The 22,963-nt window shown below is 34.4% G+C and overlaps 1 long non-coding RNA gene and 1 pseudogene across 2 annotated transcripts; both read left to right on the forward strand.

Annotated features, from left to right (window-relative positions):
- The first annotated feature begins 4,167 nt into the window (after positions 1 to 4,167).
- Positions 4,168 to 7,874, forward strand: LOC149251225 (3-oxo-Delta(4,5)-steroid 5-beta-reductase-like; annotated as a pseudogene). Its single transcript, XR_016265973.1, has 5 exons — positions 4,168 to 4,452; positions 4,683 to 4,759; positions 4,994 to 5,149; positions 5,243 to 5,312; positions 6,330 to 7,874. The product of XR_016265973.1 is annotated as a 3-oxo-Delta(4,5)-steroid 5-beta-reductase-like (transcript).
- A 13,083-nt stretch (positions 7,875 to 20,957) lies between these two features.
- On the forward strand, positions 20,958 to 22,063 carry LOC149251226 (uncharacterized). The gene is made up of 2 exons (XR_016265974.1): positions 20,958 to 21,458; positions 21,581 to 22,063. It is a non-coding gene; the product is annotated as an uncharacterized LOC149251226 (long non-coding RNA).
- The last annotated feature ends 900 nt before the right edge of the window (positions 22,064 to 22,963 follow it).

Genomic DNA, 22,963 nt, shown 5'->3' on the forward strand with positions numbered 1-22,963 from the left:
AGGGATAGATAGATAAATATGGAGAGAGAAAGCGTGTATGTTTGTGGGGGTGAGATAGAGATACAAATAAGGACAAATGGAGGGAGATATAGATATAGATGGAAGGGGGAGAGGGAAGAATATTTATTTCATTAGATGCATTGATTTTAGTGTAGATGGTGATTGCTAATCCTATTTGATTGTTTGCACTGAAGGAGATAAACTAAATTAGAAGGGAGAGGAGGAATGAAGAGAGAGAGGAGAGTAGTGAGAGAGGGAGAAAAAGAGTGAGAAATAGTGTGTATGTAGATGTTGATTTCCAATGATATTTGATTGCTTGCACTAGATGTAGTAATTTCAACGTAGATGTTGATTTTTAATCGTATTTGATTTCTTGCACTAGATGCATTGATTTCAGTGTAGATGTTTTCTAATTCTATTTGATTACTTGCCCTATATTCATTGATTTCAGTGTAGATGGTTATTTATAATCGTATTTGAATGCTTGCACTAGATGCATTTATTTCATTGTAGATGGTGATTTATAATCCCATTTGATTGCTTGCACTAGATGCAATGATTTCAATGTAGATGTCGATTCATAATGATATTTGATTGCTTTCACTAGATGCATTGATTTTAGTGTAAATGTTGATTTCTAATCCTATCTAATTACTTGCACTAGATGCATTTATTTTAATGTAGATGTTTTCTAATTCGATTCGCTTTCTTACACTATATGTATTGATTTCAATGTAAATGTTGATTTCTAATTATATTTGATCGCTTGCACTAGATGTATTTATTTCAGTGTAGATGTTGATTTTTTATTATATTTGATTGCTTGCACTAGATGCATTGATTTCTGTGTATATGTTTATTTCTAATCCTATTTGATTGCTTGCATTAGATGCATTGATTTCAGTGTAGATGTTGATTTCTGATTTGATGTAACTGGATTTATGATGGTACATTAATTTTAAAGTGATTGGATTAATAGTGTGATTGATTTTAGTGTAAGCACAAAAAGATTATTGACAATGTGCATTGATTTTTGTGTTATAATAATTCAACCTATTAATATTGGAGAGCAAGAGAGAAAAGGTAAGATGTTTACTACAATAGATCAAGTTAAATATTTGAATGGTTTACAATTTCAACTGCACTTTTCATATAATTGATATGAAAATATGGAAAAACTAACAGGGGTGACAATAAGAATAGTAGAAGAAAATAGTTTGAGAATGATCACAGTGAAGACTATTTTTAATTGACTACATTCTTATTATTCACATTTTTTCCCATTTAACACTCTTAAATTGTCCCTTTGCATTCAAAATTTGTATTTCATCATTTTTCATAATTAAAGTTATTAACAATGTCTATCATCTCAACAGTTTGAGGTAACTGAGAAAATTTAAAATTAAAACTACTCTTCAAGATATATTTAGTAATACCTTGAGGGACACTATTAAGAATTAATTAGTTGTTAAAAAACTATGATACTTAAAATTAAATGTAATAGATGTCCAGTATCAAGCCTCCTGCAAGTTATTGGCAAGATTGTCTTCCTTCTTCATCACCAACTAGTTACTAATAGACAATTACATACACATATAGAAATATAACACAAAAACTGTAACATTCACAAACATTACCATCAAAATCCAAACACATAAACGCACAAACCACTCAAAGCATCCAAACACAGACACACACAAACCACTCAAAACATCCAAACGCAAATGTAAAAACCATTCAAGGAAAGAAACATAGACTAAATTAAAGAACAAAATTATATGGTCATGTCAGGGAAAGAAAACATAATGTAAATTTCAAAGTATGAAGTTTATCTCAAACATATATATAATAATGATAATCTAAAAAAAGACATTGTTTCCCTTAGCTGGAACCAAGCTAGATCCATCTAAATTCAAATCGATCATGTGCCGAGAGGTATCAAATCCCTCAAGGTGCGAACCTTTAATCAAATTCTACACTCCAAAAAGAAGGTTTTCACCTCGAGGGGTTTGATCCCTCTCGGCGCATGATAGATCTGGAGTTAGATGGATCTAGGTTGGTATAACTCATTCTTTGTTCTTACCTTTTTCTCTTATGGTGATTGTAGGGTTGCAATGGAAGGGAATTTTTTCTATGATTTTTCTCTCTATTTTACTTTTCAGCGCAACTATCATTCTAGATTTTTCCCACCTATTGAGTAGCCACATTTGATTCCCATTTCCGCAAGTTTATTTCGTTTTAATTTCAAACCCAGATAGATTATATTGCTTCCAAGTCTTGCACTTATTGTTTTTTGTACAAAGGAGGTTCATTTGCAATGTGGCAAGGGGATTTTGTACCCTCTACATGTTAATTTCTTCGCTTACCAGGCTTCTCCCTTTTCCTCTTAGCAATGTATAGCTTTATTCTTGTCACTCGAATTAGGGTAAATAATTACATTTTTTGCAACCTATGCATGTAGATTTATTTGTTAAGAACAAGTTGGTATGCATACCAATACAAAGCCCTTCCCACTTGCTAATTTTTCAATCCATCATTCTAGGTGCCAAGTAATTTTTATTACGCTTTGAAATTTATTATTTAGGTTCATTAAACGGTGCTAGATTTGAACACCAAGGAAAGAAGTTCTAGATTTATTTAAGGTACTTAGTGCTAACAAGAATGTTAGTTATAGGTTTTCATTTCAATATTGTAAAGAATTAAATAAGGGTTATAACTTACCCGACCCTCGTAACAGATTATAATGACTATCAATTATTGCTAGGGAATATCACTGCTTTGTTAGTTTCTTTAGCTTAAATTTCATATAGACACATATTTTCCCACATATATCAACAAATTTGCATACCATATAAATGAAAAATTGCACCAATTAACCCTTCTGTCATATAGAATTCTTTGTATTTGTCAACGGACATTTGTGCCAAATGTGATCAGAGCTCTTCTGCTTCTATAGCTAGAATTTATCTCTCCCCATATAACTCACAAGCACGCTCTAAAATTAGAAATCACAATTTTCAAATAGAACCTATTAGTGTGCCTACTTAATTACAAAATATTTAACCAATCAAAACAGGTCCACTACTGCATCATTAGGTTTTTTTTTGCAACTATTACCATTTTCCTAGGCTTCTCGAAGTTTGATAAAATGTCTAAATCCCTTTTTGTTGCCTCTTCCTTTCCACATTGAGTGGAAACCTCCTTAAGGCCTGCCTCCACCGTCAAATATTGAATCAATCCCATGGCTACCATTAGTTGTTTTTGTATCAAACATCACCATTTTGTTATTATTCATAACCATTTAATCCTTTTCTCCTAAAGCAGAAATGGTCTGAATGTATTTAGATATAAACAAAAAGATTAATAAAACACTCAATATTTAACCATACATGAAATTGTAGTTCCAAGAAAATATTTTGCCATTCTCATTAATGGTTATACATATTTCCATGCCACTAATTGATCTGTTGTATCGATGTAATGGCAAGCTTTGCAGGACTATAAATCTCCCTAGAGAACCCCGGGGAGATTGATATTGGAAATGGAAAAGAGATACTTGGTCACCTTGTAGCTATAATCGAACATTCCAATGCCTTAGAAGAGCTCCATGCGGTTTTACTTTCAACTACTACAGTGGATGAAAGTCGAAACAATCACAACATGCGTGGGTGAATTCTCCATATCAGATGATCTCATGTGTGGAAACACACACTATCTATGCAACCAAATGGATGAAAGGTTGGCGCAAGGTAAAATCCTTTCAATTACCTCAATTGTCATGTTATGGCGGCATGCAATCACCTCGACCACCGCGTTACAACTAGCTTCCCACGTAATGGGCAAATTTAATTTCATTTTCTTACTATTAAATGTTAAGTTGTAATGCCCAGGAGTAGTGCGCTCCTAATCTAGTTTTTAATGTTTCATTAGCGTTTATAAATGTTTCATTAATGTTGATAAATTTTCATTAATGTTTACAAATGTTTTCATTAATTACGCCGTAAGGCGTTTCCCTTTGAAATGAATTTCCCCAGGTGCTGCTGTGTCCTATTGTTGACCGTAGATTTGTGGTGTTAGACGATTGAATGAAGTGTGATCGTTGATCTGGAACACTGAAAGGTTAATGAGGAAGCGGGATGGACACACCGCCAGCGACCCACCCGCAATGTATACTTAACGCAGACCGGCTACCTTGCCCTGTGCAAACCTACCGGTGCATGATCTACACCAAAATGCCCAAAGATCTACCATCCCTGCTGCTTCACCCATATAAATCTCACGATAGCTCGATTTTTATGTCTGTGCTGCCGCGCCCTTTGCTCAAGTGAATGAATTTGTTGCAGGATTCCAATCCGAGTCTCTGCTCAGCTGTGTTCATTTCTTCACTGCAACGCTAATTCCATTTGGAACTCGCAGCTCATCCTCAGTCAGGTCATTTGGCTCCTTTCTTGGGTAAGAGATGTGAGAAATCCGTGGAAACTCCAATCATTGCCTCATTCTTGAAATTGCTTACCTACAATCCATTAGTACGACATTACAGCACTGCGCTGATAGCCTATAAGTTGGTAGTATGTGATTAGTGGGGAAGATTAAATGAAGTCATGGATTATGGAATTTTTTGTGCTAATTTTGCATGTATACATTTCTGAAATTGAAATTGATAGTGATGTTTCTTGTCACAGTTTGGTGTGTGGATTAGTGTGCATTTTATCACAATGAGCTGATATTCTTGGTGGACAGGTTCCCTTGGCACTCGCGGGTAAGTGTTTTAGTTTATAATTGCACATTTATTTTAGGTCGATTTAATGGTCCTTTAAAGTCTGATAAATTTGGGGTTACTGGTTCTTTGGGGTTTTAGTATTCTTTCTTCACTATAATACAGTTATTTTTAGGGAAATTAATGAAAAGCAACATTGCAGTAATCTTTCTTCTCGTTTTGCCTCTGTGGATTGTTCTTCGTACTTTTATTATTAAATTATTATATGGATTGCAGATATGTTTTCGCTTCTCAGACAAATTTCTACAAGCAAAAGCCATTTTCTTTCTCCCAGGTCTGTTGCTGATCGGTGAAGGGTTTCGAGACGGGTAGGACTAAAATAAAATATCTCTCACACAGCCGAAAAAATATTCACTAATGATTCATTCAACGGTGAGGTGAAATTTTCTCAGATTTCAAAATTCTAGTGTTCTCTTTAATGGTTTAAAAAGCTGAGACAAATTTGTTGCCGATGTCTTGTCCAAGCTCGGCACCGATGCTCCACAGGATGCTCTGCACATCGAGATGACTATGGATGGCTGTTCATATGATGCGGGTTCACTACTTTTCCCCAGAGAGGGTTTACTACCCTCAACAATTATAGTTCTATGTATTTTTTAAATTTGGTGTTTTTATAAATTTAAGATGTATATTGTCCAATTCTTCCGGAATTGATGGTCTCTTGTATTATTTAAAAAAACTTTTCAGATAAAATTTTCTTAAATAATTTAATATTAAATTCAAACATTCAGCATCGTCTAGGGCTAAAAAACTGAACTTTTGTTTCCTGTAATTCTTACGATTCTTAGTTTAGGGTTATTACACCGTTACAGCTAAAGACTGCTCTCTTTTTTCTCCTGTAATTATTTAGGATTTTAGGGTTAGGTTACTGCACTGAGAGAGCCATTTCTGTACATGGTGGGGCTGGGTTTAGGGTCCATTGAATATCGACATTAGCACAGACTCCTGTAAGGCAAGCTTAATATCCATGCCAGGTTGCATATGTTGAGTTCACACAAATTGAGGTGGTGAATAAGGTCAGGGTGAAGGATTCATCAACACTCGCTGTGTTTATGGGTGAGTGGATTTGAAAGTAGATTGCATTGAATACTGACATTAACACATCCATCTAAACCTGAGCACGAATTGAGCTGCTCTACTGGGTGAGGATAAATGATTTATCGAACATTTATTGAGGTGCTGGTCTGGGCTAAGTTAATGAATTGATCAAACACTTTCTTTTAATATATAGGTGCATTCAAGGTACAGTGCACTGAATATGAACATTAACACAGATCCATTTAAACCTGGTCTGATATGTATAGCTGGGTTGTGAAGCTAGGCAGCATATCTCGACAACATAGAAATGGTCATGTATTAAATCTGAACATGCATACTTGGCTTCATAATCTCGATGTGTTTCTCAAAGCCGTGTTTGGATGCGTTAAATGATAAGCATTTTGTTGCATTTGGAATTGTTGCTCTTGCTTTCTGCATTTGGAATTGTTGCTCTTGCTTCATTATATTGCATTGTGGATTGCTATTTTGGTAACTCGTAACTCTTTCAATGCAGAGAGAATTCCAAACCAATCTTGAAAGCTCCAGAGATAAATCTGGGAGGCAGCAGGGAGTGGCATTGGTCATAGGGGTAACAGGAATTGTAGGAAATTGCTTGGCAGAAATATTGCCATTATCTGACACTCCTGGTGGACCTTGGAAAGTTTATGGAGTTGCTAGGAGGCCTAAGCCAGATTGGTCTCCAGATAGTCCAGTGGAATATGTTCAATGTGATGTTTTAGATAGAGAGCAAACTTTAGAAAAGGTGAAGGATGTCACTCATCTCTTTTGGGTTGTTTGGGTTAGCAGAGAGACAGAGGAGCAGAACTGTGAGGACAATGGAAGAATGTTGAGTAATGTGTTAGATGCCCTCCTGCCGAATGCAGAGAATTTACAGCACATATGTCTTCAGACTGGAGGGAAACACTACATTGGTCCATTTGATGCAGTGGCCATGAATTGTAAATATCAGCCTCACGAGGCACCCTTTCACGAAGAGCTACCTAGGCTACCTGTGCCCAATTTCTACTACACTCTCGAGGATATTGTATTTGAGGCTGCAAAGAAGAAAGAAGGATTAACTTGGTCCATTCACCGTCCGACACACATATTTGGCTTCTCTCCTTGGAGCTTGATGAATGTTTTAGGCACACTCTGTGTTTACGCTGCCATTTGCAAACATGAGGGGTTTCCTTTCAAGTACCTAGGGAACATAATTTACAGGGAACAATTTATGAATGCATCTGATGTAGAATTAATTACAGAACAAGAAATTTGGGCTGCCACAGATCCTTATGCCAAGAACCAGGCCTTTAATTATGCTAATGGAGACGTGTATAAATGGAAACACCTCTGGGGAATACTCGCAGAGAAATTTGATCTGGACCCCTTACCATATAAGGGTGAAGGCTTCAGTTTGGCTGAGGCGATGAAAGACAAAAATCTGGTTTGGGATGCCATTGTCAATGAAAATAAGCTCCGCCCAACAAAGTTCAAAGAAGTTGGAAACTGGTGGTTTGCAGATTTAATACTAAATCCACCTTGGGGAGCTATACTTAGCATGAATAAGAGTAAAGATATGGTTTCTTTGGGTTTCGAAACACAGAAACTTCCATGGGGCAATGGATTGACAAAATCAGGTCATCTAATATTGTTCCCTAGGTTTGATCGATCCCATTGTCTTGAATTAAAACCAAGCGGAGGGCTTACTTCACCGTTCATTCAGAACTTGCTTTTGTGATTCAACTTTCAAATTGTGCAGTGGAGGATTCAGGATAGTTATGCTATATTTTGAAAGTTCTAGTTGGAGGTGTTGATAATAACAGAGCATATTTCCAGAGGAACATAGTTTTGTCAAGTCGAAGTATAGTTTGTGAGACTGGTTTGAAAATTGCTTAATATTTGGCGTGTTGTAACTTTGAAATGGAATTGCTTGATATTTGGCGTGGTGTAACTTTGAAATGGAATTCCAGAAAGAGCTGAATCTCCAGTCTATTATTTCATCCAATTTTTCAAGCCATTTAGTTCTATTACTAAAATCGAGCATTGGTAATGGCCATCTTACAGGATCGTTGATGTGTATCGTCTTAATCTTTATCAAATTGTGTTGCAAATTCAAGTTGATTCTATTATTTCATCCAATTTTTCAAGCCATTTAGTTCTGGTACTAATATCGAGCATTGAAAATCGCCATCTTACAGGATCATTGATGTGTATCGTCGTAATCTTTATCAAATTGTGTAGGCTGTCAACATTGAGCGTCTAGAGCAATTAGTGTAAATTCAAGTTGAGGTATCATGGTTATCTGCCAAATACTCTTTGTTCTTTGTGTACGGTGGAGGATATGGAGTATTTCTTGAAACCACTAATATTCACTCTAAATATGTTACTTTGATTTCATATTTCCAGATTCCTGTTTTGATATATTTCCTGATTACTTTATTATCAATGAACAAACATATGCAGTCACTAGAATATAGGCTTATACAATATAATTAAACTATTTCATCACCATAAATTATAAATTTAAAATGCACACTTAAACTTGCAAATAGATTTGGACAAACTGGAAAGTAATATAATCCATATCAAAAGAACATTAATTCAGCATAATCACAAGTTATGAACACTTCATTTTTAGGAAGTATCCCTGTTGCACCAGCTCTCATTGCAATAGAGGCCAACCCCTAAGCTAAAACTATGAATCCACAAGGGTGATTTACCTATGGTTAACTTTAACTCTCTTCACATAGTTCAATTTCTCTGCTCACAAACAATTTTTCATCTACAACAGCCCCAATCCATAATACTTTTTCATGTTAGCTTGTAATCCAAGGAATGGGGTCAGTTTTACTAATCAACAATCCATTAGGCTAATCCACTTTCATTCCGGGCTCCAACATAGCATGGCCAAGAATTTTCACTGTTGGAATTCCAAATATTTTGAGTTGTAGAAAACTTTCAGAATGATAACAATCATCATTACAAATAGTCTTCATTACATTTATAAATATTACACTATAACTAACATACCAAGTGCCCAAGGGTTTCTCAAAACTCTGAATCTATTTATGCATTTCAAGCAACAAGAGATAGCGGTCTCACCAAGAATTGTATCATTGAATTCTGGTGAAAAAAGAAAAAAACATAAAACTATTAAAGTTCACCTTTATATTAATATTCAATGTTTCGATTACAAATTATGTTCGTTCATCTTATAGTTATTCATTATATACACATTTACATCATTGGTTGAGGGATTGGAATTGACATATTACAATTGCAATGTCTCCAACCTCTTAATTAGGGCACTGTTATACAATACCATTCAATGCCATGTCAGAATCTTCTCTAATGGTTAGTTTTGCAACCATGGTTAGTTTTGGCTGCAAACTAACTTATTTACTAGTTTTGTTTTAAAATAACTAAATGGCAAGTCTATCATTTTGGTCTTCTTAATATATTGCAACTTTTGTTTTGAATATTATTATCTTCGATGAGGAAAAAAACAACATTGTGTTAGAAGTACTCCTTGACTGTGAATAGAATGTTTGTATTTACTTCCTATTTTAGAATACCAAGTAGGTGTTTTATTTTTATTTTTTTGTAATTTTTTATGATATTTGTAGATGAAAGCTAATTGATTATTTGAAATTTCATTTAGATTAACATTTAGCTTCTTTGTAATTTTTATGGTGTTTGTAAATCAATCGAATTGATTATGTCAAACTAAATTCTGATCAAACAATAAGTATAGTTTCTTTGAATTCATTACTTGGACCCCCACTATTGAATGATCACATCTAGCAATATCTTGATAATATCTACAAAATCCTGTAGACCACGCTCATTGAAGCCCATTATTGGTCTTTGTGTATTCTACTCAGTTATGCAATCTAGGCCAAAAGTATTGGAGTGCAAGATTGAATTATCATAGTTGGAAAAATGATAGGTCGTGTTAATACTATACACATTAAATTGGATGTTATCATATTGATGTGGAGTTATGAACTTTAAAATTAACTAACTTTTAAATTCGATCTTTTAAAAATAATTATGGAGTATGTCTTGCCATTATGTTAGACAAACATCATAATGATTTCCAAGATGTTATTTATCATATTGAGCCCAAGAAAACAAGTAATGAGAACTTTTGACATAGGGTAAGGGTGGGTTTTTGTTTTAGCTTCAACCACCTTTTTGAAGTGTAGTAAGAGTGGTTTTCTTTTTTGCTTCAACTACCTTGTTTAAGTGTACAAATTTTGAAAATCTAGTTAATTTGAAACTTTTACATCATTTCAATAAGGCCGCGTGTTTATCACATAGAAATAGAATTCTTAGTATTAAATATTCAAAGACATTTTTGCAAACATCTTAAATCTGTCCACCAATAATCTAGGTATGTTCAAGTAGATAAAACACTAAAATACTTATACAACCTTTACGGCATGATCTAATTAAGCATATATGAAAACTACATTTATTAATAGCCAATATATAACAACACATTCAAATCCTAAGTTTCATTTAAGGCATACCAAATCACTCAACATTTCATCTTCACTATCCCAATAAATTATTGTATCAAACCAATCATGAAATTAAGAAAACATTGGTACAACCCTTTATCACAATATGAATATAAAGTACAACATCCTATCTTTTCCAATGTTGGCATATCAAGTTCTTCCTCTTTATCTCAATCGAGGACTTCTCCAAAGCATCCTAGACTCTAGTAAGAGAATCCACCTTCACTACAAACCTCAACCAACAAGAACGTTTAGCAAGACATCTCCTTAAATGAGGAGCTTATAGCCCACTTGCTTCACCAACATGGATCATATACATAATTAAATTCAAATCCATGTTTATTTGTCTCATTTAGAGGTCCATGCTCTTCTAATCATTGCAAGGCATGTTCCAACATTTCAATGCTAAGTGCAAACTTCTATGTGCCATGGTCTTCTACAAGCATGCACGATTGAAATGTCATCCAATTACACACTCATGTCTAGTGTAACTTGTGTATGAAAGTGTATGTCTTGATGAGTGCTTAACAATGGCCAACCCACTATGTGAGGTGTCAATCATCAAAACTATTTGTGCATAACCCTATCAAGAATTCAAATCAGATTGTCAATTTCTTCATCTATCCCTCTCTTTTAAATATAGAGCACATCCAACCACTCATAATTATGAGGCATATGGTTGAGATAAGTGATGAAGTTGTTGGTTCTAATTGTCCAAAAAAATGGCTTCTAATTGTATATCCAAAAGCAATGTTCAATCCAATCAACAAACTCCCTTTTAGTTTGGGTTGAGGATTATTTGATAGAGTATATTCTATGTCTAATACATTCTCGACACTTCCATTCTAGTGATTTTGATGAAAGAACAATTATTTATATTTTGTAATCAACTAGTGAGAATGTGAAGAGATCTCTCTCCTTCATCTTATCACTTACTCTACAGTTTTCTTCTTTTATATCCTCTTATCAATAATGGCTTGCACAAATGTTCTCTTTTCTTAGACATCCTAAATGGCTATCCAATTTGATAGTGTATGCAACTAACCAGGGTGTGGCATCAAGGTGAATAGTATGAGCTAAAGCTACTCTTAAAACTTAGTCCAACATTGTCATGCCCACCATTAGTTTTATGTTTGAAGCTTTATCATGTATAAACTATTTCCAATCCTCCCTCTTTCACATAGATAAGATAAACAAATAAATACACAATCAAGTATTGAGGGAGTTAGAAAACATTTAACATATTTTCAATTGCATCCAACATGACAACAAAAGAAATTAAAACCTAAATTGTTTTCTTAATTTTTATTTTCCTTCATAATTAACAAGGAATTGAGAATATATAATTGCTTATAAAGAAACTTAAGAAATGAATTTTATCTGCCCATTGTTGTCCTCATACAATGTATTGCCCACATTTACTAGAATATTCCCTTATTTCCAAGTTGATTTTATCCAAATAGATAGGACAACATTCCATTGTCAATGGTGTATAAATGAATTGAATTTTATGCAAAGGGAGATAATTTTTAAATAATGACACAATCAAACAAGAAAGCTGTTTTTTTAAGTTGTATTGTTTGTCAATATTTCTTCTTTATGAGTTGGTTGTAGAATAAGGTCGCCATTCAGAACTTGCTTTTGTGATTCAACTTTCAAATTGTGCAGTGGAGGATTCAGGATAGTTATGCTATATTTTGAAAGTTCTAGTTGGAGGTGTTGATAATAACAGAGCATATTTCCAGAGGAACGTAGTTTTTTCAAGTCGAAGTATAGTTTGTGAGACTGGTTTGAAAATTGCTTGATATTTGGCGTGTTGTAACTTTGAAATGGAATTGCTTGATATTTGGCGTGTTGTAACTTTGAAATGGAATTCCAGAAAGAGCTGAATCTCCAGTCTATTATTTCATCCAATTTTTCAAGCCATTTAGTTCTGTTACTAAAATCGAGCATTGGTAATGGCCATCTTACAGGATTGTTGATGTGTATCGTCTTAATCTTTATCAAATTGTGTTGCAAATTCAAGTTGATTCTATTATTTCATCCAATTTTTCAAGCCATTTAGTTCTGGTACTAATATCGAGCATTGAAAATCGCCATCTTACAGGATCGTTGATGTGTATCGTCGTAATCTTTATCAAATTGTGTAGGCTGTCAACATTGAGCGTCTAGAGCAATTAGTGCAAATTCAAGTTGAGGTATCATGGCTATCTGCCAAATACTCTTTTTTCTTTGTGTACGGTGGAGGATATGGAGTATTTCTTGAAACCACTAATATTCACTCTAAATATGTTACTTTGATTTCATATTTCCAGATTCTTGTTTTGATATATTTCCTGATTACTTTATTATCAATGAACGAACATATGCAGTCACTAGAATATAGGCTTATACAATATAATTAAACTATTTCATCACCATAAATTATAAATTTAAAATGCACACTTAAACTTGCAAATAGATTTGGACAAACTGGAAAGTAATATAATCCATATCAAAAGAACATTAATTCAGCATAATCACAAGTTATGAACACTTCATTTTTAGGAGGTATCCCTGTTGCACCAGCTCTCATTGCAATAGAGGCCAACCCCTAAGCTAAAACTATGAATCCACAAGGGTGATTTACCTATGGTTAACTTTAACTCTCTTCACATAGTTCAATTTCTCTGCTCACAAACAATTTTTCATCTACAACAACCCCAATCCATAATACTTTTTCATGTTAGCTTGTAATCCAAGGAATGGGGTCAGTTTTACTAATCAACAATCCATTAGGCTAATCCACTTTCATTCCGGGTTCCAACATAGCATGGCCAAGAATTTTCACTGTTGGAATTCCAAATATTTTGAGTTGTAGAAAACTTTCAGAATGATAACAATCATCATTACAAATAGTCTTCATTACATTTATAAATATTACACTATAACTAACATACCAAGTGCCCAAGGGTTTCTCAAAACTCTGAATCTATTTATGCATTTCAAGCAACAAGAGATAGCGGTCTCACCAAGAATTGTATCATTGAATTCTGGTGAAAAAAGAAAAAAACATAAAACTATTAAAGTTCACCTTTATATTAATATTCAATGTTTCGATTACAAATTATGTCCGTTCATCTTATAGTTATTCATTATATACACATTTACATCATTGGTTGAGGGATTGGAATTGACATATTACAATTGCAATGCCTCCAACCTCTTAATTAGGGCACTGTTATACAATACCATTCAATGCCATGTCAGAATCTTCTCTAATGGTTAGTTTTGCAACCATGGTTAGTTTTGGCTGCAAACTAACTTATTTACTAGTTTTGTTTTAAAATAACTAAATGGCAAGTCTATCATTTTGGTCTTCTTAATATATTGCAACTTTTGTTTTGAATATTATTATCTTTGATGAGGAAAAAAACAACATTGTGTTAGAAGTACTCCTTGACTGTGAATAGAATGTTTGTATTTACTTCCTATCTTAGAATACCAAGTAGGTGTTTTATGTTTTTTTTTTTGTAATTTTTTATGATATTTGTAGATGAAAGCTAATTGATTATTTGAAATTTCATTTAGATTAACATTTAGCTTCTTTGTAATTTTTATGGTGTTTGTAAATCAAATCGAATTGATTATGTCAAACTAAATTATGATCAAACACTAAGTATAGTTTCTTTGAATTCATTACTTGGACCCCCACTATTGAATGATCACATCTAGCAATATCTTGATAATATCTACAAAATCCTGTAGACCACGCTCATTGAAGCCCATTATTGGTCTTTGTGTATTCTACTCAGTTATGCAATCTAGGCCAAAAGTATTGGAGTGCAAGATTGAATTATCATAGTTGGAAAAATGATAGGTCGTGTTAATACTATACACATTAAATTGGATGTTATCATATTGATGTGGAGTTATGAAATTTAAAATTAACTAAATACTATACACATTAAATTGCATGTTATCATATTGATGTGGAGTTATGAACTTTAAAATTAACTAACTTTTAAATTCGATTTTTTAAAAATAATTATGGAGTATGTCTTGCCATTATGTTAGACAAACATCATAATGATTTCCAAGATGTTATTTATCATATTGATCCCAAGAAAACAAGTAATGAGAACTTTTGACATAGGGTAAGGGTGGGTTTTTGTTTTAGCTTCAACCACCTTTTTGAAGTGTAGTAAGAGTGGTTTTAGACGATTGAATGAAGTGTGATCGTTGATCCAACACTGATCCAAAACTGAACGGTTAATGAGGAAGTGGGATGGACGCACCGCTAGCGAGCCATTCGTTTCGCAGTTGAAATGTGCTTGGCTCGAACTGCCAACAAGGGCTCTGACTGGACTCGAGCTCTGAACCTCCACCTCATGCGCATAAAAAAGACCATCACGATGATGAAGCAGAAGAAATCCTCCCTCATAACGCTGGCGAGAAAAATGAAATCGGCATCTTTCCATTGAAAATGTTGTAATAATGTTGATCTTAAAATAGGCGGCCAGATCATGGCGCCATTGATAGAAGACTCCGGACTCTGCAGAAGATTGTTCCCAGTGGCAAGAAAATGGTAGTTCATACACTTTTTCAGGAGACCGCCGACTATATTTTGAATCTTCAAATGCAAGTTCAAGGTTTGAAAGCTATTGCAGATTTGTACATTGCGAATTTTGCGGATCATGTGGTCGAGTCTGCCCCTCTACAGGACCGATTAGCATCCTGCGCTGCACAGCTTTGATATGGTATATACGCGAGCTTGCTTGCTTGTCTGTATAATTTTAACTATGCAGTGTATATATGAAGGCAACGAGGATGTAGCTGGTTGTTACCTCGGAATGTTTCTCACTGTATGGTATGGTTGTATAAGGCCGATAAATTTACTCTCTGTAAAGGTACTGCTCCTATTTCTTAATATCTAAAAGGGGTGAGGATTAAATATGGAAAAATGCCTTGCTATTTTACTGAACACCACACAAAGAAGAGTATTGAAATATGGAAAGAAAGGGATCTGAGACGAGCAGAGAAAGAGGAGCGCAGAAGAGCTAGAGGCAGACTAAGAAGTCAATCAACATTGTTAGAGTGGCTTGCCGTTGCTGTTCCATGAATGACGCCGAAGAATAAAACTTGCTCCCACACAGAACACCAATTTTTTCAGTCTGCCTCTTGTCCTCCTCATCCCTTATGACGGCATGTCAGCCCTTATATATAAAGGTGCGTCGATGTTTACACCATAAACTGCATATTGATTTTCACATTTGTGTGTTTTTGAAATTTGTACTTTGTGCTCGTAGAAGCGAGATATTCTATAAGATGTGTACTTCGTGCTCGTAGAAGTGAGGTATCTGCTTAACGCTGTTTGTTTTCCAAGTTTGTTTATCGGAATGTTTCAATAGATACACATGAATCTAATTTGGTATCTATTTATCAATAGATACATGTGAATCTAATTTGGGATGTATTTATCAAGAGATCAAAAATAGGGTTTATAGATGTATTTTTTTTTTAAATTTATTTATATTGGATTTTTTTTTGCAATGAGAATTTTTGTATTAAAAAAAAAATTGCTACTGGAACAGGCTGCTAAAGCAGTATATACGAATGAGGTTACAATTTTTGTATTAAAAAAATTGCTATTAGAACATGTTGTTAAAAATTCTTCAATAAATGTAAAAGGGAGAGGACAAAAAAACCATACTTTTCTTGACAAAAAGAGAGCAGGGGAATCAAGACTAGATCTACTGAAAATTAAATACATTGTTTTTTGAGTACATGAATAGATTCTTACAAATTGCTTGCACAACGTAATATAAAAATAAAACATCTCTAGAATTTAAGTGAAACCATCTTTTTACTAGATCTGTAGGAAGATCAAGACACCAGATTTTGGAGATTTCTTACTTTGATATATTCTATATTTTATTAATGGTTAATAACATTGATTAATTTTTAGAACATTTGAAAAAAAAAAGATTACATATTTTTCTTCTTTACTTCTTACTTCTTTTCTAAAAGACTGTTTTTGTCCTTTCCTTTGGTGAAACCTCTTCCTCAACAGGTGAATTGATGATCTCTGATTGCACTAGATCTGGAACTGCCTGATCAAAATGTGATATTGAATTAATCATTCAACCTTGACTTCTGCTTCTGTAGAGTGCAGAATTCCAAATCTATTTCTAGAGGGAGAATGGAACTGCATGATCGAAATGGGGTATTGAATTAATCATTCAACCTTGACCTCTGCTTCTGTAGAGTGAAAAATTCCAAATTTATTACTGGAGGGAGAATGTTGGTGAGACTCAAATCTATTAGAATGAGGCCTTTTGTGTTTCCTTGGAATTTGTTTGAATGTTCATTGCTATTTATTAATTTGAGAAGATGACGATGAAATAGAAAGAAGTTGAGATATTATAGTATTTGGACAAATTTTTGTAAAACACATACTTATCGCAAAAATTACATTTGAAAGGAACTTGCTCATAATCTAGAACCTGAAGATGACTTGGACCCTCCAAGTCAGCTAAATTACCTTTGGGAGTTTTGCAAAATACATTTCAACACAAATTTTGGCATGCTAGAAGTTGTATTCCTTGGTCTGTAAACTAGTAATATAGCAGGTCAAATTACTTTTGGGAGTTTTGAAAAATACATTTCTAACACAAATTTTAGCCAATATAGCGGGCCAATTTGTCGATAGATTTAAAAATACCAAAAAAAAAGGGGAAGATATGAAAGGGGGAAGATATGACAATTTGATCCCAGCAGGCGTAGAAAATTTCTATGTTAGGATTAAAATTAAAATTCAAATAGATGAGAAACATTTTCTTGGAGTCTATGAAGGAAGGCTCAGATCTGAAGATCAGATCTCTGTCCTCACATTCAACAATAAAAGCATGATATCACAATAAAATCATGATATATGTTTCCATAGTACAGAGTACCAATGAGTTCATGATCTACCTGATTGTTAGAAATTTGTTCTAAATAGAAGTATAATTAGGGCAAAGGCGGATAACCTTACCCATCAACCCTTTTTTCCTTGAGAATTTTAACATTCTCGTTGACCACAGAAGAAAATTCCAAATTAAGAGAAGGAATTGTGCCGGCTCCTTTTACAAAGCTACTTAGGTGAATCACTGAACCATGGGGCAGTCAAAGACCACCCAGCAAAGAACTCTTTAAATCAACAACTCTGATTTGCGGGCGAATTCTTAAAACTCGGCCATCAACCAGTAAGGACACAGCAGAAAACACAAATCAACAAAAATGAAACTCGCAAACATAATAAATCCTCAGTCATGGAAAAGGAGTCCTGGAATGAGCGGAAGGCGGCAGCTGAGCTAGCAAATGGAAATTGCAAATTCCTGCAGCAGCTGAGGGTGATGGCTAGGATTACCCTAGCCGCTCCGTCGGGCTCTTTTTCTCATTTTTTGGTATAGGTGCTTATCAGATCCTCCCCAGGGTAACATGGATGTATTCTAATGGATTTTAATGATGTAGTTGGAACTGTAATTAATTTTTTTCTGTGCAATAAGTAAAATGAGAAAAGTAGGCGTCTTCATATGGCCACCTTGTTGAAGCGAGCGCAAGTAGAACAATCCTTTAACGAGACTCGTTGATTATCCTACCGGGCTATTCATTTTTCCCCTTTAATCACATCAACAACCTTTCTCCATAAACTTGTCAGCTTTAAGATATTTCTGAGGAGAATTTCGCCCTTTTTTAATAATTTAAATTTAAAAGAATGACAGTTATAGATGAAAATGAAAACAATTGCAGCCTGCTGCTCATAGAATCTTTTTATTGAAAAATTGTTATGCCCAACTTACTCATACCTATTCCTATAGACTTGGCGTGTATATTGCCTAAAATACTTGTTTAACCAAAAAGCTACCACAACATAACTAGCACAAAATATTACAGAGAATTTGGCCCTCGAGGGGCTTCTTCATTCGTGCCAACGTAAGAGTCTGCACCGCACGCTTGACTAATCTCATATTCACATCGAACGAGTCCATTTATTGGCCTCGAACACGACAAACTCTGCAGATGGCTTGTAGGGGTGTTGAATCTCTGAAGTCGCTCCTTCGCACATGTTGGACCGAAATGAGAAGAGGTCTGAAGATTTTCCGTAATTCGGTGACCAGAGTATACAAGAAACCTAATTTGTCTCCACCCGCTTATATTTCCTCTTGTGAGCATGCATACAAGCTCCAAAAACATGCTCCCATTCATTAGCTGCCAACATTTGGATGGCATATTCAATTGCACACTGATCCCTAAAATAGCTTTCTGTCGTTGCTTTGTGTTTCCAATCTCCCTGCCATCTGGTCCATTTGCAGGATGCATTTGCCAATTCGCATTGAGCATTATAAACATCGCATTCACACAGGACACACACACTGCTAGATGTACCATCACTTACTTTAATGGGAATACCTTTTTATTTTTATGAAAGGCTACCTATTTATTGTGCTTGAACTATTTGACACCTTTGTTGACCTATTCATATTGGTAATTCCACTAAGTTCACAACTCTGGACGATAAGGAGGGGTGGTTTCCTTATACTTCGTTGACACCAGTTAAATTTCATTTTGTCTATATGCTATCCAGAATTTATCTGCAACATGTTTTTAGAACTTTATTTACCATGCTTGTTGTACCATTGATTTGCAAATGGGAACAAATGTACCAATCACTTTGAAAATAAATATACTTATCACTTGTAATTGTTTTGTGCACTCCATGCAAATGCACACTATCCTTGACCGAAGAAAATGAGTCATTACCTGTATGTTTTAAGATCGTTCCGATATAAAATTTTCGAAGATTTCCAACAAACATTTGTCTCCTATTTAAATGGGTGGTTGAAATTATTTTATGCAACACTTCCCTTTAATTACAAAAAACAAAAATTTAAACTAAGATATTTTCTGGTCCGAGTCTAAGCTATTCTTACAATTTAATTTTTATTTGACATCAGTTGGATTTCCTTTTCTTTTATTCATTGATTTAGCTTTGTCTTTTTGTTGTAAGCTTCAGATTTCAGTGTCTTTATTACCTGGTGCAACTGTTCGATTCTTGCAAGTTGTCCATGCATGTCCTCTATTTCTTCAAAAATTGGCTTGTATGTAAACGACTACCACATGTCACCTTCCATAGCTTGCTCTTCATCAATTTGTTCCAAAATAAATCATAAAAATATTTTGTCTCTTAAGGACACTATTGCATGGAAATTTCATTAACATTTTTATTTTCTACAACATCCATGTTGCCTTCAACATTCATTGTTGCAACTTCTATGAAAACATCATTAACACATGGTGTTTCAAGCCATGTTTCAAGAAGTTTTAGTGTGAGAGATTCTCAATGAATACATCAACCTCTTTTTCAATGAAGATAAGTTATTGTAGCATATGCCGCTAATCAATGCCAACGGCATGTCCGTGTTTATTTCAAAATGATTTAATGTATCTAACATCATCTACAATATAATCTGAAAGATAACCCATCAATCATAACAAACCATAGTAGCTAGATTCTTTTAATGTTTTAAAAAAAACCATTGGATGCAACTTTGCGAGAGAAAAATGGCATTGCCACAGTAATCTAAATCATAGCAGAGATCTTCATTCATATATATATATATATATATATATATATATATAATGAGTATGTACTATAGAGATTTATTTATCTCAATGATAACTTGAGATTCTTCCAGTTATGACAAAAGAGTAAAATATTTAAAATAGAGCATGGACTATAGAAAGTAATATAAATCATAGCAGATAACTTCATTCATATATATATATATATATATATATATATATATATATAACGAGTATGTATTATAAAGATTTATTTATCTCAATGATAACTTGAGATTCTTCCAGTTATGACAAAAGAGTAAAATATTTAAAATAGAACATGGACTATAGAAATTTATCTGAATGATAACTTGAGATTCTTGAGATTCTTATCCCACGCTGCATATGATTTTAGTGTATGTAAGTGAAAAATTAATAGATCAATTTAATCTTAACTTTTATGGATTTGATTACCTATTCTTCCCCACTCTATGCCTTACGGCGTTTCCTTTGCAACATAAAGTGTAAATGCTAGTATTAATCCTGGTGCTGGCGACATGGCAACCCGATAATCCTGGTGCTGGCGACATGGCAACCCGATTGATGTGTGGTTCTAAAATTTGGGCATAAATATTTTTTGCGGCAACGCTTCATGCTCCCCACCACCACCCCATCAATCTCGAACTCAGAAGAAGCATATTTGGTTGGGGTTCAATCATAGTCTTCCACAAATTAAATATTTTTGTTGATAAATAAAGTCAATGTCGATACATCTAGGTAGGGGCAGGGTCGACATAGACACAACTATCACTGAACTATTTAACCATAATTGACCGTATTAATTTCTTGGAGTATAAGAGTTTGATTATATTTATGTACAGGGTCACTTTTAACCTTGTAAGAGTTTTTCATTAGCAAGGGTCTTTACCCTCTCGATGGTCTCTCTATTGGCTATAACTTACGTGAAGTTGGCAAGGTATATGAACAAAGTTCACACCTTTTGGGTTTGCATATGAAACTTCATAAATGGAGTTCAAATTAAGTTAATAGTGGAGGCCAACCGACATTTAACTCCACCAGCTACCAGGTACTTGAATCTTCTATGCGCACCACCTGGATTATCGTTCATCGTTGATCTTCTCCCCTTAGCATCTGACATCTCTAGAATTCGTTCAGCGGCCAAGGGTTACCACTAGTTTTTTCCCTTGTTTCCACCAGTCATTTGGTTAGTTCGTTGTTGGGGATTCTTCTCTGCCAGACCCTAGTTTTGTTAGGTCTTTTCTCCACTGTGTGCCTCCGAGCCTTCCCCAATGATTGTATTCTTTCAATCAGCTTCTCTTCTAGCGTTTCAAGCATTCACAAAGGGTTGACAAGGCAAAGAATCTCTTCTTCGTTTTCAAAATGTTTGTCTTGTCTGCAAAGTACTAAACAAACGACCCTACCTTTTTTGGTTCACAGATGCAGGGCTTAGCCCTGCGTTCACCGATGCAAAGATCAACCCAGCCGTTTACGCAATTCGATAGAAGGTTAAGGTACAAGTTAATATTTTCCATGTAGCATGCTAATATCATTTTCCCACAAGCTTTGGATGCGCATATATATATATATATATATATAGAGTTCGATTTACATGGGTTCTTACTGTTGCATGTAGGATTACTCCCGGCATACATGCTTTTGGAGATGATGGGTATTTTCAAACTTCTGACAGTTGGGGTAACAACATACCGACTGGAATTTGTAGGTGCATGTCACTTTTAGATTAAGTTGAAGCAAGGAATTTAATCCTAGACCCATGTTGAGGGTTTGGTTCTATGAGTGAATGAGTCCGGAACTTGTCACCCTAATTATGAGGTTACACTTTGCTCCAGTGACAATGCCTCTCTTTTTTTCTATTACAGAATGGAGACACCTCTACAGAGCTTAAGAGTTGAGGTTAAGGGTGGGGTTTTGGACTTTCGGTCATGTAAAATTCCTCTGTTAAATACAACTTATTATTTCTTTTCCATGTCTAAGACTTGTTATCTGTTGTTCTTGCAAGGGTTTCTCCTGTGGTTAACGAGTTGCTTCACTGTGTATTTATGTTCAATTGATAATGAAGGTGTCGTTTCTATGGAAAATATAATTTTGTTGTTAACTTGTGTTTATGAATAATTACAGTAATCTCTCTCAAGTTATTTCTTATGAAAGTTGCAATTGTGTCTCCTAAGCTCGTTTCAAAGAATAATTATAATTTATTTTCTTTTAATCGTCCTTATGATAGTTATGGAAACCTTCCCTTCCTCTGAATAGTCTTATTGTTTGGCATACATACATTTGTTTTCAAGATTTAAGTGTTTATTGTATTTTGTGTTGTTAAAGATTAATGCTTCCATATTTCTTTTAACGAAACCCATTCAGGCTTAAAACGAATTTCTTTGTTATCAGGGTTTCCTACTTAGAACCATCCCATGATTTGGCCTCCAAGATAAATCTAGGTTGGGCCTGCAACCCTTTATTTCTTGATCTGGTTATCTCGTTGTCACATTCCAATGAAATTTTCTGTGTTAAACACACTTAATGAAGGTCCTTAGAACACCAACCCTCAAATAACTATTACCTTTAGGGTTACTTGTTCTCAGAATGAATCCGAGAGAACATGTTTGTATCTGCATATAAAATTCAACAGTTGGGTAGGTCATTCTATACAATCATTTTAATACCTAAGTTCTTCCTTCATAATGGAATATACACAGTTTTTATTTCCTCAGAGTTATTTACGCAGTTTTTTCTTACTATCTTCATGAACTCTTTCGAACAAAACAGAGATTCCAACAATCCAATATTTACTCAAGCCTTGGCTTGTTGTTTCTATAGACCATACTTTCCAAGCCAATATTTATTTCTTTATGAGTTCAGACAAATCTTTGCTTTTCATTGGTCCAGGGGACCAATAAAGTGTTTGAAATTCAAAGTGTTCAAAAGTGCTTGAAATGTGTACCAAAGCATTAATCTCGATGACCTAAATCCAATGCAACTTGAATCACTCAAAATCAAT

This window comes from Pinus tabuliformis, chromosome 7 (assembly GCF_031772625.1).
Source record: "Pinus tabuliformis cultivar Carrire ecotype Pingquan chromosome 7, CPIR1, whole genome shotgun sequence".
Classification (NCBI taxonomy): domain Eukaryota; kingdom Viridiplantae; phylum Streptophyta; class Pinopsida; order Pinales; family Pinaceae; genus Pinus; species Pinus tabuliformis.